At 39.7% G+C, this 18,857-nt stretch overlaps 1 long non-coding RNA gene across 1 annotated transcript in view; it reads right to left on the bottom strand.

Annotated features, from left to right (window-relative positions):
- Positions 1–16,891, bottom strand: part of LOC109547392 (uncharacterized) — a 62,513-nt gene extending 45,622 nt beyond the window's left edge. Inside the window, exon 1 of the long non-coding RNA XR_002173168.3 lies at positions 16,701–16,891. This is a non-coding gene — a long non-coding RNA (uncharacterized lncRNA). The remainder of the gene's footprint in view (positions 1–16,700) is intronic.
- Positions 16,892–18,857: the final 1,966 nt, after the last annotated feature.

Genomic DNA, 18,857 nt, shown 5'->3' on the forward strand with positions numbered 1-18,857 from the left:
GACCATTCACCTGAAGGTGATTAGGGAGAATATTTAAATGACTGGATATTTTTTTGCAACAAAGTATTCATTCTTAAACCCCCCTGATATATCTAAGATGATTTGATTATTTTCCTTCTATATGCCTTTATTATATAAAACTACTATATACACACATTTTGATAACATTAAATTTTTTTGTATATTCTCTTTATCCAACTCTTATTTTACATTTATTACTTCTAATTATCAAAGATATTTCAAGCCATCTTTTTTTTTCCTTTCTAATCCAGGCAGAGAAGGGCATATCAGGAACTTAGCCCTTAAGAATACATTGTTTAAATAGTGCAGGGTTGATAAGCAAATGTAGTTGGTAAAACTTTAATTTCTTGTAAGTTTATAGATGGATTGAATGAATATCTTTTGCTTGTCTAAACAGTCATCACAGGTGGTAACAAAATCTTGCAACTAGATACACACAAATTGAGAAATTGGGTGTGTTTAGTAGACAGATTTCAGAGGTAGGATACTATGAGGAACAAGCTGATTTAAAGAATGGGAGGGGAGGAACCATCTGAAAGACTAGGAGAGAAAATTTATGAAAATCTATGCCTGGTGAATCAAACAGGAAAAGATAATGGTTATTAACTGTGAATAGTCTGAGACTAGAGTGTACAATATTATAAATTACTGTTTTGGGATTGCTGTGCTAAAGAATAAATGACACTGTTTAAAAAAAAGAGAGAAGCATCTTCAGGTTGGTTTCTGTTTTCCTTTAAAGTTATTTTCCAAGGAATACTGTAGGAGCCTTTTCAAAATGTGACATTTCAAATCCTGAGGGTTTGTGCCTATATACAATTTATCTCTTAGCACATATTAAAGAAAAGATGCTCTTATGAAATTTTACTCACCTGTTAGTAAATTCCATGCCTTTTCAAGTTTAGAAATTCTAAAGTTTCTTATCAAGACACCTACTTCTGCATCTCTAGCACCTTAGCAAGAAATGTAAACATGCAAAAGATTAGCATGTTTACTTTCACTTATTGAGATGCAAAATGTCAACACCTAGGGCTTTCCTGGTGGCGCAGTGGTTAAGAATCTGCTTGCCAATGCAGGGGACACCGGTTTGGTCCCTGGTCCGCAAAGATCCCACATGCCGCCGAGCAACTAAGCCAGTGTGCCACAAGTACTGAGCCTGTGCTCTAGAGCCCACCAGCCACAACTACTGAGACTGCGTGCCACAACTACTGAAGCTCAAGCGCCTAGAGCCCGTGCTCTGCAGCAAGAGAAGCCACCGCGATGAAAAGCCCGTGCACAGCAAGGAAGAATAACCCCTGCTTGCCGCAACCAAAGAAAGCCCGCGTGGAACAATGAAGACCCAACACAGCCAAAAATAAAATAAATTAAATAAATTAAAAAAAAATAGACTAAAACAAGCTTATAATGATATAGTATAAAAATGTATTGCACAGCCTTATATAACTAAACTGCTTAAGACCAAGACCAAACCAAAACATTGAGTACCTATATAATATGTGGAGATACTGTAGAAGAGCTATGAGGGTAGTGACTAGAAAAGTCAGGTAAGACAAGAATGTATCCTGTTGTGCAAAGAGCCAGATGTTCTGGATAAGATGGGGGTTTGAGAAGAAAGCATGAAGGGATCAGCTATGCTCTCCTGTGTCCCTTGGTTTTCCATCAAATCATAAAGCAGGAAGGATAATCATTCCCTCGGTTTAGGGGAAAGAAAGGAAGAGTTCTAGGAGTTATTAGGATCTGTAAACACCATGTGGGGAAACACTGCCAAAAAGACTAAAAGCTGTGTGTCAGCAGGATCAGCATGACCCTCAGAAGAGTTCATCGTCACCCTCCAGGGGCACGGTGCTGTCTTTGGATCCTGGAGCAATCGACATATGAGGCTGGGAAGGGACATGGTAAGGCTGATGGCCTAGAAGGGGACCCAGGGTGCTGAGAAACATGCTATCAAAGCAGTCAACTACTGGTATGTAGCTTCCACTGTGACCTCAATTTCTGGATTCCAAGAGTCTTACTCTTTATTCTCATGGCTACTACTCTAGTAGGATTATTACCTACGTATGCCTGGGCCGCTAGAGTAGACCCCTGTTTGACATCCTTTACAAGGCCTGCCCTCTTTTTGCTTAACTGTTTTTTATACTTACGATCAATCTTTTCAAAACCCCACTTTCAGCATGTGTGATCCTGCCTACTTGAAGCTCCTGCTTCAAGTTCATACTTAACCATTTTCGAGTGCTTCCATTAACTGTTATGAACCTTATTTCACACAGTTCTTTTCGCAAATCATAAGCCTTTGTGTCACTTAAGTCAGAATTTTTATTTTTGCTTCTGTGCTTTTGCTCAGCTGTTTCCTGAGCTCCACTTTCCTTGGTTTAGATTCTACTTATCCTTCAAGGCCTGGTCTAAATCATATTTTTAATTTAAAACCTTGGGCAACATACTTCAGCTCATGAATGTTTCTTCATTTTCTCTTTGCCAAGATATAAGCCTGTTAACTAGGATGCTGGGAAAGAAATGACCTCATTTAACATTCTGTTGAATCCAGTAGTTTCATATGTTTCCATTCTGCTTTCCAAACCATATAGTAAACACTTTGACAATGGGAGCCATTCTGAGCATCCTATAGTACCTCAGGCAACGCTGGGCACCGAGCAGTTAGCACAGCCTCTGATTGTGACTGAGGAAGAAACCATATTAAAAAAGAAAAATGTCACAGTGATGCAAGGTATAGGGAAGTGATCAAGCCTTGAATGATACTAATCAGAGATAGTTTCAAGAGGGTAATATAATTTTGCAAAGGTTTTATTTTTTCTTTCTTCAAAGACACAGCATGAGAGATAGGGAAAAAAATTCCAAATATCACATGGTCTGCTGTGTTGTTTGGTGTAAACATCCTTGGGAAAATTGGAATCTGGAATATTCGATGGATCCTCCAACCATGGCATGTCAACCTGGAGTGTACTTTATTTTCTTTTATTCCTCAGAATCCCTATCATTATTAATAGTGGAGATTATCCTAGGGCAAAAAATGTGTGGTCCTTTTTACCAAAGACTAGTTTCTATAAAGAAATTAGCTAACTAATTATCATCTCTCTGTCTCCAGTCCATTTCTGCCACCCATAGCAATGAAGGACTCCATTAAAAAACATTCCTATTTTATTAAAAATGCTCCATTAATTTAGTATTCTTTTTAATTTCCCAGTAGCTTTTGAAGAGCTTATGGTACCATCTGTATATGCCCGGAAGTGGTAATTATAATAGCAGGAGAACCAGCCTCAGCTTTGGTGCCTTCTTCTTTTTTAAAAGTGACCTGAATAGAGTCATTGCCTTTACTGATTATAGTTTTTTCTCTTCTTTCAAATTGGTAACAAGGGAGACAATACTTCTTAATACTCTTTTGGTAAAAATGAATGTTTACTGAGGTAAGGAGTTCAGGTAGACGACTTAATAGGCTTATTCAGTAATCAGAGTTCATGTAAAAGTTGAGCCAGTTCATTCTGAACTGGTTTTTATATACTGAATATCCTTTAGCAGTCTGTGAAGCTTATAAGGCAACTCCTGTGCCAGGTATAAAGCTATTGTTTCTTAGTTCCAAGCCCACTCTTCTAAACACCACTTTGTGATGGTGAAGCTAATACTTTCCATACCACATTTCAGCATGGCACTTGGCTCCCTACTAGGCTATACCAAAGGAGGCCACTAGAGGGAGATGGCAAGGCGGGGGGAGGGAGAAGGGATGTTTTTCCTTCCTGTCTGTTGTATACGGGCTTCCTGTTTATTTCCTATGACCGTGCCATACTTCTTCACCTTTGCATCAGCATTATCTTCCCATAACAACAGCTGAATTCATTTTGCAGATTTTCCAGCGCTGGCAGAGTTGAGTTATGGTACCACCTCAGAGATAGCAGCACCAGCTAGCACCTTCTCAGAAGTCGGAATTTCATCTCCACTGGGTCTTTCCTCTAGATCCGGGATTTTTAAAATTCCAGCCTCTCCTATTTGTTCTGCTAGGCGAAGGTGTGTGGCTGCCTCCTGCTACTGATACTTCCATGATCCCTTAATGCAGTGGCAGGCAAATGTGTGTTTGTGTTATCTATGGCTGCTTTATAAGAGTCAAGTACTTGCAATGGAGACCATATGACTGAAATGTTTACTATCTGGCTCTTTGTACAACAAGTTTACTGAACCTCGCCACAGTGTTCTAGTCTTGCCTTTTTAGTTAAGTTTACAATAAAAATTAAAAATTTTTTATATTAAATTCTCTCTGTTCATATAACTGATGTGGTTTCTAGATCCTGCTTGGACACTGACTGATACAAATATTGGTTCCACATGTGGTCCCGGGAAATGGACACTCCAAATGGGGATTTGAGGATTGGTTTGGTCATGTTTTTGTACTTGAATACAATGCTGAAATTAGGTACTAGTAATCCATGGCGTGCAGTCACATCTCATTTAATCAAATTATCACCAATGTTGATTGTGGTGAAATGCCTACTACAGCATATGCCTAAGAAGCTGACCATTATGATGGTAATGACGACTCCAAGAACTTTGTGTGGGGTAGATTTTCTGATTGTTCTGAAGTTCGTACAGAAAGAAAACAACAAACCCAGAGACTCAGGGACCTTTATTGTAGCCCTAAAATAATATTTTTTATAGCCACTGGGCTATCATTGCTGAGAATCAAATACAAAATATAATTGGGCAGGGCTTCCCTGGTGGCGCAGTGGTTGAGAGTCCGCCTGCCGATGCTGGGGACACAGGTTCGTGCCCCGGTCCGGGAAGACCCCACATGCCGCGGAGCGGCTGGGCCCATGAGGCATGGCCGCTGAGCCTGCACGTCCGGAGCCTGTGCTCCTCAACGGGAGAGGCCACAACAGTGAGAGGCCCGCGTACCGCCAAAAAAAAAAAAAAAATTTAATTGGGCATAAGGCACAATTACAGCAAAAGTTAAATTCATAGCTTTCACAATTCTCTCATGTACAAGTACTGAGTCTGACCTGGGAAGAAATGCACCCCTATTAGTCTGGTGAAATCTATGAACCCTTTCTCAGACTATTGCTTTTAGATGCATAAAATAAAATATATAGAATCAAAAAGGAAGCCAATTATGTTGAAATACAGCAGTCAAAATGTTTAAAAGCAATCACGTTCTTTAAAATAAATGCTTTAAAAACAATATCTAGCAGTAGTCATTAAGTGCCACAATTCTGAACACTTTTTTAATACATCTGCATCATCTTGTAGAGTAATATGAAATACCTATGATTTCTATTGTTACCAAAGTCGTGGGTGATGATAACACTACTGTGGGGTTTTTTTGCTCATATTTGTTATTGAAGAAAATGCTAAATTTCAGTTAGAGGCTGATGAAAATAAAGATGTATTTTTTCTTCTCCAAATTCATTAATCTTCTGGATTACATCTATGTACCTCAAATTAAGAATCCCTGTTTTAGTGGTATAGGTACCCTTGAGAAATTAGTGGTGTATATATATGAGAAGTTTTGAAATAATTACTCAGTATTAATTAGATGAGGGCCAAGGCTGTGGGGTTCATTTAGTCTCCTTTTAACTCTTTCTATTTACAACCCATCCTCATATCATTCTTCATTTCTCACCTCAGGAATCTCTTCCTCTAGGAGACTGGGTGAGGTACATCGTCTCTGTGCATCTATATAGTGCCCAGGACTTCTGCTATCAAAGCACTTATGATACTATAGTATTCAGGTACTTTACTGTACTGTGTTTTCCCCATCAGGGATTATGATCTTATTCTGCCTGTTTGCCTTTATGTATTCTCCCCACTCAGCTATAAGCTTTCTGATGTTAGAGACCATGTCTCACTTGTTCTTGTTATATCTCTAATACAGCGCCCATCACCTAGTAGATGCTCAAACTACATTTGTGAATAAACAAGTGAATGAATGGATGAGTTCTAAGGTGTGAATAGTTTTCTTTTCGTATTCATGGCCAAAGCTCTCGACTAGGTATTTTGTATAAGTGTTGCCACGAGTGGGGACAGAAGAGAGAATATGAGTGAACGTGTCAGTAAATCTGCCCATCACTGGAAATGCAACTCAGTGTTCAACCCTACTACCAGTGGTGCGATAGACATGCTACCTCTGGGGTGGACACTGTTCCATTTTTTTCCATTGCAAAGAGAATTATGATTTGTTTTGCAGCATCAGTATGACATGTGCATCAGGGAGCCTGGATTTCCCCTTAGCTGTGGGGGTAGCAGATGAGCCTTGATTAAGCAAATCCAGTCGTAGTAGTTCCCTTTGACACTGTTTGGTTTAGGCGTGGGCATGTGATGCAATTATGGGCAAGGAAATATTATGGCAAGCCTGCTGCGAGGTGTCCAGAAAAGGATAAAAGGATATGCATGAAAGGCAACATTCCTGTTTCTCTCCCTTTGGATGTGGTTATATGAGGGGGTGATGCTGGAGCTCATGCAAACAAAGTGTGACAGTGAGGGGAGCAGCTGGCATACTGAGAGTGGCAGTGTGGAAAAATGGCAAGTGGATCATTGTTGACGTTGTTGAGATGCCGTATGAATCAACTGCTGTACTTGATATACAACAGGAGTGTTTATTGTTGAAGCCATTTTTTGATTGGCTTTTTTGTTATTTGCATTCCTAAGTGTCATAACCTTCTTAAGTGAAGGACAGCTTTACCAATGGTCATGCAGAGATGTGATAGGGATTCCAGTCTGCCTGTGATCTTAATGCTTGAGAGTAACAGAAATCTGCCATTGTATGCAGGAATTCTTTTAGAGCTAATTAAAAAGTGGATAGGGTGCCAGCCATTTCTGAAACTCATCAAATGAGAACATTTAAAGCTGGCTGATAAGAATTTGTAGGTGAACTAACCCCAAACACCCTTTTGAAACCCAAGTGTGCTGTGGCGAGGCATTCTTGTGCAGCATGTTACGTGTTAACCGTGTTATGAAACTGGCTTTGACATTTGGATGTCTACCACTTGGTGAGTGGTTAGTTATGAAATGCTATTGGTTCAACAGATTATACTTCTGGAATAAAGCCTGGACTTCTGGGATCTTTTTAGTGGCTGGTTTATTTGTATTTCCAAGGCCATTTTCCCAGTAAGCCAACACAATCAAATTACATGCAGCTTTGAAGACATTCTATCTTACAGTTCGACGTTTTAATTAGGACTTTAAAGAGATAATAATCACTGCCCACAACTTCCCTAATGTTACCTAGAAATGGGCCAGTTAATTAGGATCCCAGAAAAACCACTGCATACATTTCTTTTTAATTGTTTTTCCAAAACTTCCATCACCACATCTCTTGGCTTCAACTCAGACCAAATCAAATAAACAGCAGGGAAGGGTTCAATCTCTTTGGCCTTCCGAAAACTCTAAGGGTGCAAATAAGGAAGTCAGTCTGTGTCCATCATCTAAAAATGTATGTTTCAGCCTGCCTAAGATATTTTTCTTTCATTTCAAGATTGCTTTTGAAAGGAAAACCATGCCAGTGCATTTCATTAGGTCATTCTCTATGAAAGCCATTAGCATCTGGTTCACCTGATCTCTTTGATTCTTGTATCTATACTTCATTTTTCTTTATCTCTTCTAGGGTAACATTATTAATGGGTGGTCCCACTAAGGAATTTTTTTTTTAATGCTCTCTGACTGCATTAAATTTCTTCTAAGTGGATTTTACAAGGTGGAGGGAAAAATGAGTCTGTTATTGAGAAACAAAGGGGCCCAGGGTGTGATAGCAATTCAAGAAATGAATTGTGCGCTGTTGGGAGGGTCATGTGTAACAGGATGCTCACTGCCTCACCAGGCCTTGCTGCTCCCTATCCCTTGGGTCAATATACAAGAATGGAAATGTGGGAAACGTCTGAGTTGTTTGTCTAACGCTCTGATGTGTTTTGACACATTCAGGCGGGAGAGGTGGTTGCTGCTTCCCAGAAGGGGTTTAAGGAGTGTAACAATAAGCCCCTGTCATTCTGCCAGTCAAGTACCTTTACCCTCACTTTTGAACCTGATTACATGTGCCTCAGTCTCCAGCTGGATGATCAGTTGCAACGTTTATCTCAGTTCCCAAGATCTACCGGTTATAAAGTTCATTTTGTTAAATTGATGGGCTGCAAGTGGTTAATTTGAAGGATATCCTCCCTCCACTTACAACTTCATTGACGACTACTTTTTCAACATTCTGCTGAAGGTACTCACTTCACTCTTGTTCAGTGTGAGAGGCAGTGAATCCGGTGAGACTCAAGCTTTAAGACCCCTCACACAAACCCCTTCCAAGTCTCTGGCAAGAGCTCTTACAGTGTGTCCACATGATCACATGTGTTTGTAAATTTTGAAAATATAAGCTAATCTAACCACGACTAGTTATAACCACTGTGTGGTTTCACAAACAATTTTGTATTCACAATTTTGTGTGTTTTTTAAAAATAAGGACCCCCGAATTACATAAACTTTAGGCCTAACAAACCTGGATCTGTCCCTGCTCATTATATAAGTACTTTTTAAATTGGTTTATAACATTATGTAAGTATCATGTGTACAATATTTTATTTTTACTTCTGTGTGCACCTCAGTGCGCTCACCACCGCCAAAAGTTTAGTTTCCATCCATCACCATACTGTTGACCCCCTTTACCCATTTTGCCTTCTCCCCACTTCCTTCCCTTCTGGTAGCCACTACTCTGTTCTCTGTGTCTATGCATTTGTTTTGGTTCTTGTTTGTTTTGTTTGCTTTTTAATTTATTTAGTATTTTACATATTAAAAAATATATAAAATCATATAGTTTTTGTGTTGCTCTATTTGACTTATTTCACTGAGCATAATACCCTTCAAAATAGTATATAAAGAACTCATACAACTCAACAACAACAAAAACGACAAAACAACCCAATTAACAAATGGGCAGAGGAGCTGAATAGACATTTTTTCCAAAGACCTACAGATGGCCAACAGACACATGGAAAGGTGTTTAACAGCACTAATTATTAGGGAAATGCAAATCAACACCACAATGAGATATCCCCTCATACCCATTAGAATGGCTATTATAAGCACTTTTTTTTAAGGTTGTAGGTCCTAGATTAGAAGCCTGTGATGTGTCCAGATAATCACAAGGTGGCTTTTCAAGGTAGCTTTCTAAAAGGAATGTCCTTGAAGTAGACAAAGTTTGTTTGGCAAGTCTTAGTTTCCCTGTCACCATGATTCCCTGAGATTTCTCCAAATTTGAGACGCTTCTCTGATCTAGGGAGTTTAAATCAGATAAGATACGTGTGATACTTAGGACAGTGAATGGGCACCATCAAGTCCTCAGTGAAGGCTAGCTATAATAATTATTGTTATATTAATGTCCTCAAAATTGTGCAGCCTTGTGTATACCTTTTTTCTACCACTCTTCTCTAAAGAGACCAATTCTATTACTATCACCATGATAAATGCCCCATTCCCCAGATGTATCACTTGATTTTTTCTCTGCTATTAAAAATGTTTCTCTCATAGATAAACAACAAGGTCCTACTGTATAGCCCAGGGAACTATATTCAATATCTTTTAATAACCTATAATGGAAAAGAATCTGAAAAAGTATCTATATGTATATATATATATATATATATATATATATATATACACTAAAAAAAGTATAAATATATATATAAAAAACTGAAGCACTTTGCTGTACACCAGAAACTAAGACAACATTGTAAATCAACTGTACTTCAATAAAAACTATTTCTCTCATAATTTTCAGCTATCTTGAAGTGTAATATTGTAAAATTCTGTATGATAGACCACCAAAAGTGATAATGGTTTAATGCAGTGACTCAAGGTGGCACAGTGGAAGAACATAGGGGCTAAATATTGGCTTCAGTACTTATTAGCTAGGTGACCACTCTACCTTCACTTCCTTCATCTGGGAAGAGATTTCATTTTACGGGGATGTTTTGGGGAATAAGTATGTAAAGCACTTGCCACAGTGTCTAGAATGGACTAGGCACTCACTGAATGGACATCATTATTGTAATCAGGCCACCCTTGATGACTCAGTGTCTGAACCCAAAAGAAGCCACCTTTAATGGAGAAATTAGATGATTTTCTGTAGGTTGGGGAAATATTCAGAGGCATGTTGGTTTGTCTAGTGTTTCTTAAATCTGACGTAGTTAAAATTTCTATACCTATGAACAGCTCTATGTTTCCTAAGATATAGATGGGGAAAAATAAAAAGATAATATTCTGACATACTTAGGAATGCTGATAAGCTAACTCATAAGCTCACTTTATAGGGTTTCATAGCACTTAGATTAGAATTCTAAATCTAACTAATGGACTTTAAGACCTACTAGAATTTCATTAAAAAAGTTATCAGAATGATACCTGAATTTATTTGCCTAATTGATCTAACCTTATACTGGACTTCTGCACAAAATATAAGTAATAATTGGTAATTGTTAAGGATTAGTGAGAAATAACCTGTTGGCAAATATAGTCCTCAAAGCTCATTTGAATTTCATTCCAATTGTATGCACAATCAGGGATTTGAATTATTGATTTCTATCTTACCTGGAAATTTTAAGAAAAATATCTGTAGTATTTCCTTAATTTGCTTGAATAAACTATTAGTTAATGTTTTGTTTTTATGCTAAATATATAGATTGTCTCAACCTCTTTGTTTAATGGGGCCAAAATTCATAAAATATTCTTCTGCACTTTCAGATGTCTTTAGTTTTTTTTAAATAAATTTATTTATTTATTTATTTTTGGCTGTGTTGGGTCTTCGTTGTTGCACGCGGTCTTTCTCTAGTTGCGGCAGGCAGGGGCAACACACGCAACTCTGTTGCGGTGTGCAGACTTCTCATTGCGGTGGCTTCTCTTGTTGTGGAGCACAGGCTCTAGACGCATGGGCTTCAGTAGTTGTGGCATGCGGGCCCAGTAGTTGTGGTGCACGGGCTTAGTTGCTCCATGGCATGTGAGATCTTACCAGACCAGAGCTCAAACCCATGTCCGTTGCATTGGCAGGTGGATCCTTAACCACTGGCCACCAGGGAAGTCTGATGTCTTTAGTTTTAAGTGTGCTAGACCAAGTTGGGCATATTTGCACTGATGCACATAAACAAAATGGATGATGTGCTACATAAGAGTGTATACATCCTCTTTAAAAATAAATATGTATCAAATATAAAACATATAAGATTCTAGACTATGAACTTCTTAAGGGTAGTGTCTAGCAGAATGCCTAGCACATAGGTAGATGTGCAATATTTGTTTGTTAAATGACTGAATGAATTTACCTGAATTAAATGGAGTAGTTTGAACTTGGTAGGGAAGGTTCATGAAATATCCTGAAGAATGCGAATCTTTGAGCTTCTTAGAGGAGAATCAGAGATTTGGGGGCTCAGAAAAGAATTCAGTGACAACATAGGCCAACAGCCTCATTTTATACAAGGGAGATATAATCATTTATATAAACTAGTAATGGAACCAGGAGACAGTATGGAGGGCAAAGTGAGGTTTACGTGAAAACATTCCTGTATATTGCATCTCCAAGTAAATCAGTAAATAATACTCAGAACTTACGGAATGGTATCAATATTAAGAAAATGAGTGCTCCAGGTCACGGAAACAGCCTAAATGCCCATCGACAGACAAATGGATAAAGAAGATGTGGTACATATATACAATGGAAAAATGGTATAGATGATCTTATTTGCAAAGCAGAAATAGAGACACAGATGTAGAGAACAAATATATGGATACCAAGGGGGAAAGGGGTGGGGTGGGAGGAACTGGGAGACTGGGATTGACATATATACACTAACTAATAGGTATAAATAGACAAATAATGAGAACCTAATGTACAGCACAGGGAACTCCACTTTGCTGTACAGTAGAAACTAACACAACATTGTAAAACCACTATACCCCAATTTAAAAAAAAAAAGAAAATGAGTGCTATGTCAATGGCAAGACTTAGTTTCTTCTCAGATTATTTGTTTACTTCTGGTTATTAATTTCTTTCAGACTAATTCCCAAAGACTGTCCAGATAATTTTGTTATAGGGAAGCTTATTGTATTGTGTATTATCTGAAAAAATAAAAAAATATTCATGATTGAGAAGTTTGGGATGTCTGTCTTTCAAAGGTTTCTATTGTAATGAGATTCGACATATACCATGTATATGGTAAAAGTGCAAATTTAGAGGAAAGTGAAGAAAGGAAAGTAAGTTTTATATAATTGACAAAATCTGAAGCACAACAATCCATGTGGCTCCAATTACTTTCAAACCCCATTTAGTTGATTATGGAAAGAAGAGGGAACAAAACAAAAGAGGACCGTGCCTCTGAGGTTGAGAAATACCCCACCACTGGAATTTGAGTTCCTAGACACTGTGTGTGTGTGTGTGTGTGTGTGTGTGTGTGTGTGTGTGTGTGTGTGTGTGTGTGTGTGAGTGACAGAGAGAGAGAGGGTGGGGGAGGGAGAGAGAGAGAAGGAGGGAGAGAGGTGGGGGCGGGAGGGAGATACCTGAATCCTCCTCTCTTTGAGGTTTTTGGCTTTCTCAATCACATGAAAGGTACTTGCCTAGGGAGTCTTGAGAAAAAGATCATAGTAAAGCTGGCTATGAATCAGTTCAAATAACTGGTCAGCTTTTTAAGTCCCAAAGGATATTTAGCCAGGTCAAACTTGTGAATTCCTTTGAGTAACTCTCTGGACTGATCCCATCAGTAGCTGTCATGAGATCTGTAGTATCCAAACTGTAATTCCCTTTCCATCATAGCTTTGAAGACCACGAGTGAACAAGTTAAACTAGAGCTTTGGCTGGTGATCCATAGAGTCGGTATGGCACCCCAGACTAAAGTTGCGTTGTCTTAAAACAAGAGATGAACAATTAGCATATTCTTGGCGATGAGTAAAAGACAGTAGGGAAAGTTAAAAATTCAGGTACATCAAAAGCATCATACGAGTCTTGCCAGCATGAGACCAGTAAGTACTAAAGAAGTGTTATATCTACAGGTGGAAAATATTAAATTACTATTCTTGTACTTTTCTTTCTTGTGCCCTCAAAAGTTTTGGCAGAGATATGACTATAGGCTGCTGCCCTTGCTGTACAAAAAAAAAAAGAGAGAGAGATTAATTTAGGATAAAAATCAGGACCTGGACTCAAGGAGTTGGGACTGGCTGAGCAAATGTTAGTTTTTCAGTGAAACAACTTCTACAAGCTGGAATTAAATTGATTTGATGGCTCTGAAGCTAACACCTTTGGGTGATCTTTTTAAAGGATCTTTTGAAATGTGTATTTGTGGTAGAGATATGAGGTTCACAATAGTATTTGAAAAAAAATTTAGGCATATCAAAAAAGAAATTTCATTAGAATATTTCCAGCCTTTTTAAAATTAATCTTGCATCACCTTCCATTATGGCGGAACACTGAATAAAGTGTTTCTCAAGCATCCAACTTTAAGTGCTAGTTAAGACTTTTGCCAAAACATCCATTTATTTTCCTAGCCTGGGGGAACTGAACTAGCAAATGGATGTCACTTTTAAGCACACAAGTGTCTTTTTGGTGCACGCTAAATGAAAGAGTTTAAAAGAAAAAGAAACTTCCATTCACATAAAACTCTTTCTTGCTAATATCCCAGAGCTAAGAGTTGCTTGTAAGTTTGGCGGAGGTGAGGAGGGTGGAGAAATATCTCTGGCATTCAGCTTTAGGTTGGACAAGCCACATTAACTCTACAATTTTATTATAACATATTTTTTCTTTCCTGGATTTACAATCCCTTCAACATTTGCTTTGACCAGTGACCTCTGCTAGGGATTTCCCCAGGTGTGTATAATAATTTGGAAGACTACACAGTTCAGAAGTCTTCTGTGTTTCTTATCTGTATGTCATTTGCTTATACTGGCCTACCCGTGTTATGATCAGAGGAGATTGTATTTTTCCAACCTCAAAGAATGTGTTTTATTAACTCCTTTTCAAATTCTTCTCACTCAGTGAACGTTTCAGAAGGAAAATGCTCAGATTCAGGTGAAGGGAGTCATACCAAATACTTGCCAGACCACAAAAACTTCAGCTGCCTGGGCTTAAGGCTGATTTCAGTCACTGAGGAATCTGGGGATGAAAACACTGTTTGTAGTGAACTTGCAGAAATTCTGCAAATGTCACTAGGACAGGGATCAGGTCTGTCACCCATTCAGCCGAAGAGCCATCTGTCTACTTTAATGACTTTTTCATCTCTTTATCATGATTGTTTACATTGTTAGGCCCCCTAATAATTTACAGGCTCCAGGATTAGAGTTCTTTTCCTGGAGTCATTAAAGTTCTGCCCTGATAATGGACTTAGGGGAAAATGGTTTGCTCTGTTTTGTTTTTCTCTTAAATGTGCTTTGGTCTTCATGCCCTAACTCAGTGGTTCTCAAAGGTGAGTGTGCATCAGAATCACTGGGTTATTAGACTGTGGCTTGTTGACATCCCCTCCTCCCCCGCCTGCCTCAACACACACACACACACACACACACACACACACACACACACACACACACACACACACACACACACACACACACACACACACACACACACACAGTTTCTGACTCAGTAGGTCTAGGGAGGGGCCTGCTAATTTGTGTTTCCAAATAGTTCCCAGGTGTTGCTGTTGCTGGTGGTCCCAGGACCACATTTTCAGAACCATTGCTCTAACCAGCCATCAATTCCCATTCCCAGAACATTCTGTTTTTTGTTGTTCACAGGCAGTATATTTCTCTTTTTTCTCTTTTGACACCATTTTCAAATCTGATGCTAAATATGCCAAACATACTTAAGCCTTACCATCTAACATAATAACATTCCAAATAGTTTTCCTTTCACATTATTCACCTGGGCATCATAGTGATGCAACTAGTTACCTAAGGATGGCTTGACATCTTCACCTATCACAACCACACTTTGGAATTATGCAAACTCAGACAAGGATGAATCAAGGGTCATTGTAGAATTCTGTGCTGGGCTACAAGCTTATTTCTGTTCCGTGATGGAGTTCCTTGCCCCACTGGTATTGTTTGCTCATTAACCCAGCCCCCAACTATCATATATCCCTGAATACTTATCTTGGAAAACAGAAGTGTATGTTTTCATACAGTGATGGATTTATTGTTTTAAAGGTATTTTCAAATCAGTTATACCTAGGTTGTTTGGGAGATCTCAAAGTAGATAATCCAAGTTGGTCATCACCAAGAAGCAAGAGGTGTAAATACAACCCATGCTAAGTGTCATATAAATGCCAAGGAAGCAGTTTATCTTGTTAAATTCCACCAAGAGCATGTGACACAGTGGCTGCAGACCTGTCCACAGTGGCCTGGGGAGACATGCCGGCACTTTGAGGATCCTGACTCTATCCCCACCCGTGGGAAAACCTTGCATGTGATCAAAGCTACAATTATAATGGGACCTGACAAAGTAATTGAGAGAGGCAGCCGCTGTTGCAATGTTCGGGATGAATTCAATGGATTTTCTTCCCTGTCTTCAGCAGCATTCGGCAGCTTCTTTGGTCACCAGCTACGTCGTTTGGCAGCAGCCTCAAGTGCTCACAACTGCACAGAGCCAGGAGCATGCTGAACAGGGATGTTCCAGTTTAAAAAGACAGAGCTTCAAACAAAGGTAGGCTTTTATCTCGGGTAAGATCCTTTCAACTGCACAAAATCTCATGCCTGACCACATGCCGTTCACCACTGCCACACTCACAGTGCTGGGCATATGTCCTCACTCCCTTATTCTTGAATCCTGGGGGGCTGGGGGGACTGGATGTCAGCATTTTGTCCTGAGTTTTCTATTTATTTAACTCTCTCCATGTCCTATTTGCCACTTTGCTTCTCTTTACCACTTTTCAGCACCTATCCCCTCCTTCACTTTGGGCCCATGTTTTATTAAGATGATTATTTTTGGCGGATGGTTTGGTTCTCTGAATGTAATATTCAGTGTTTTCTTTTCATGGGAGAAAACTCATAGTATTGCAGGCTTCACATGGAATACAGAGTATGCCTAGCTTTGCCTCGCTCTGTCTGTCCACAGTTCATAGGGGAAGTAGCTGCGTACAAAGTGTGGTGATACTTCTCCTTCATTGCACTTGTCACGGTTAATAGTTGAGTATGTTTGAGTGATTGATTGATATCTGTCTTCCTCAGTGCACATAGGCCACTGTGAAGACAATGACTACCTGTTTTGACCACTATTGTGTCTCTAATACCTTTCATAGTGACTGGTATACAGCAGATACACAGTAGTATTTATTGTGGGACAGGAAAGAATATATATCAAGTGTACTAGCTGAGTCATGGGCAGTCCTTAGCTGGTCTTAACTATACTTTGGAAATGGTGCTCTGCTTTGGAAAGAATTGTGCAGAGAGACCTAAGTTTTATTAATGAGCTTGTGGTTTGGTTTGTTGTTTTAGTTTATTTTGAGACATTCAAGTGATGGTATTGTTGGGTAGAAATAGACAAACAGTGTATCGCAATAAGGAGAAATATGGATTATGGTGAATTCTATAAACTTTCTATTTTAGCAGCTAGCTACTGGAATGTACAGATTGCTAGAGCTTTGTATTAAGTTTCTCAAAACTTTGTGCTAGTTTTTTGAGGGTTGCCATAACAAAGTACTGCAAACTGGGTGACGTAAACAACAGAGATTTATTACCTGGAGTCTAGGAGTCCGAGATCAGGGTGTCCACATGGTTGGTTCCTTCAGAGGGCTGGGAGGGAGGAACCTCTTCATGCCTCTCTCCTAGCTTCTGGTGGTTCCTGACAATCTTTGGCATTCCTTGGCTTTTAGAGGCATCACCTTGGTCTCTGTCTTCATGTCCGCATGGTGTTCGCCCTGTGTATCTGCGTCTTCTTATACGGATACCAGTTACACTGGATTGGGGCCCATCCTACTCCAGTATGACCTCATCTGAACTAATGACATCTGTAACATCCCTGTTTCTAAATAAGATCACTTTCTGAGATACTGGGGTTACGACTTTAATATACGACTTTTTTGGTGGACTCAGTTAAACCATAACATGATCCAGTCAGATAGAGCTAGTGAGCAAAAGATGCATCTGCTCAGCCAGAATCATCGCACCCAGAAGCACCTCTCCACGCTCCTTGCCACCTCCTTTCAGCGGCAGGGTTTCGACCTTTTTTCCAGTGCAGGGTCAGGATAATCTTGGCTTGGCCATTAACTTGGATTTAACTAGTTGAACCTGTTGCAGAGTGCCAGCCAGCAGGTGGGTTACCAGCTGCCACTCCTCTCTGTGCCATCTCCAGTGGTAGTTAGGGACACTGCCTGAGACAGTAGAAGATTTCTGATGTCGGCAAAAAGTTCAAAAACCCCTCTCCTCCTCGCTGTCGCTTGTGAAGCAGTCCCCTCTGCTCCCCCAGTGGTGTGAAGAAGGCAAGAGAAGCATCTAGGGCAGTCTCTGCTATTGGCTAGTGAGGACCCTGGCGTCAGTTGATGAGCACTGATCTGTTCTGACAGAAGAGTTCCTATGCAAAAAAAAAAAAAAAAGGAAAAATCAAATCTAGGGTTATGAAATACACCGAAACCATCAGGCACAAATATTTTACTTCACTGTAGTAAAGGGGGAAGGTACTGTTTGACTTCTGGCTGAATGTCCATGAGAAAGACCAATATTTAAACTCGTCTCTGGCTTGTTACCAAGTGAACATGTTACATCACTTGTAGCTTCCAGGTGTTTAAAAGAGGAACTGGCTGAGATACAAGGGCTTCCCAAATTGTAAAATTCACAGTGAGTCAGTTGTCCCTGTTGACGCAGCCTGTGCTCTAGGGTTCGTCCGTCAGCAATGCAGTCATTGCCCTTGGTTTGGGACGAACCAGAGAGAGAGAGGCCGCTGAGCAAAGTTACAGCAAGGGGCCAGCACCATGGCAGTTTGTCCCACGATACGTTAGTGGCAGGGGTGGAACTTGAATGTGGATTTCTTGCCAAATGGGCCAGAATGCTCTTTAATGAAAAATATCATTTCATGAAGGAAGTGAGAGAAGGTCAGGGATAAAACAAAATAGGAAACAAAAACTCGTAAGTGGTGTAAGTGACAAGCCTGACAAAGAGTCACAAAATGTGGCCCTGCTTCTGGTCCTGACTACCTTTGTGATCCTAAACCAGTCTCCCCAACACAATAGGCCTCATTTTTTCTCACTTGGTAGTGGGGGGTGATGGCATAGCTCATTTCTAAGGGAGTTTTAGGATAAAAATTCCATAAAATTGTCATTTCGAGCCAATCTAGAGTCTAGATTCCTTATATCTTTAGTTTGCTGGCTCTATCGCCATAATCTTAATGTTTTATATATTTAGTTTAAACCTCCATCTAGTTGGTTATTGTCCTTTTGTGTATAATATTTTAAAATTTCCTTGACTTCCATGGTTTTAGGGTATCAGTGCCACAAGGTATACCCTAAAACTATTTTGTAAAAAACAAACGACCAAAATTTTAGGGGCTTCCCTGGTGGCGCAGTGGTTGAGAGTCCGCCTGCCGATGCAGGGGACATGGGTTCGTGCCCCTGTCCGGGAAGATCCCACATGCCGCGGAGCGGCTGGGCCCGTGAGCCATGGCCGCTGAGCCTGCGCGTCCGGAGCCTGTGCTCCGCAACGGGAGAGGTCACAACAGCGAGAGGCCTGCGTACCGCAAAAAAAAAAAAAAAAAAAAAAAAAAAAAAAAAAAATGAGGCCCTTGTAGTATATAGAAGATCCTGTCCCCAGCTCAGCAAATTATAGTTCTGAGGATGATGGGACATAAGCATATAAGGAGAGAGGAAGCTCCTATGAAAGATGGGCTTTAAGCCATATTCTGT

The sequence above is a fragment of the Tursiops truncatus genome, chromosome 2 (genome assembly GCF_011762595.2).
Source record: "Tursiops truncatus isolate mTurTru1 chromosome 2, mTurTru1.mat.Y, whole genome shotgun sequence".
NCBI lineage: Eukaryota > Metazoa > Chordata > Mammalia > Artiodactyla > Delphinidae > Tursiops > Tursiops truncatus.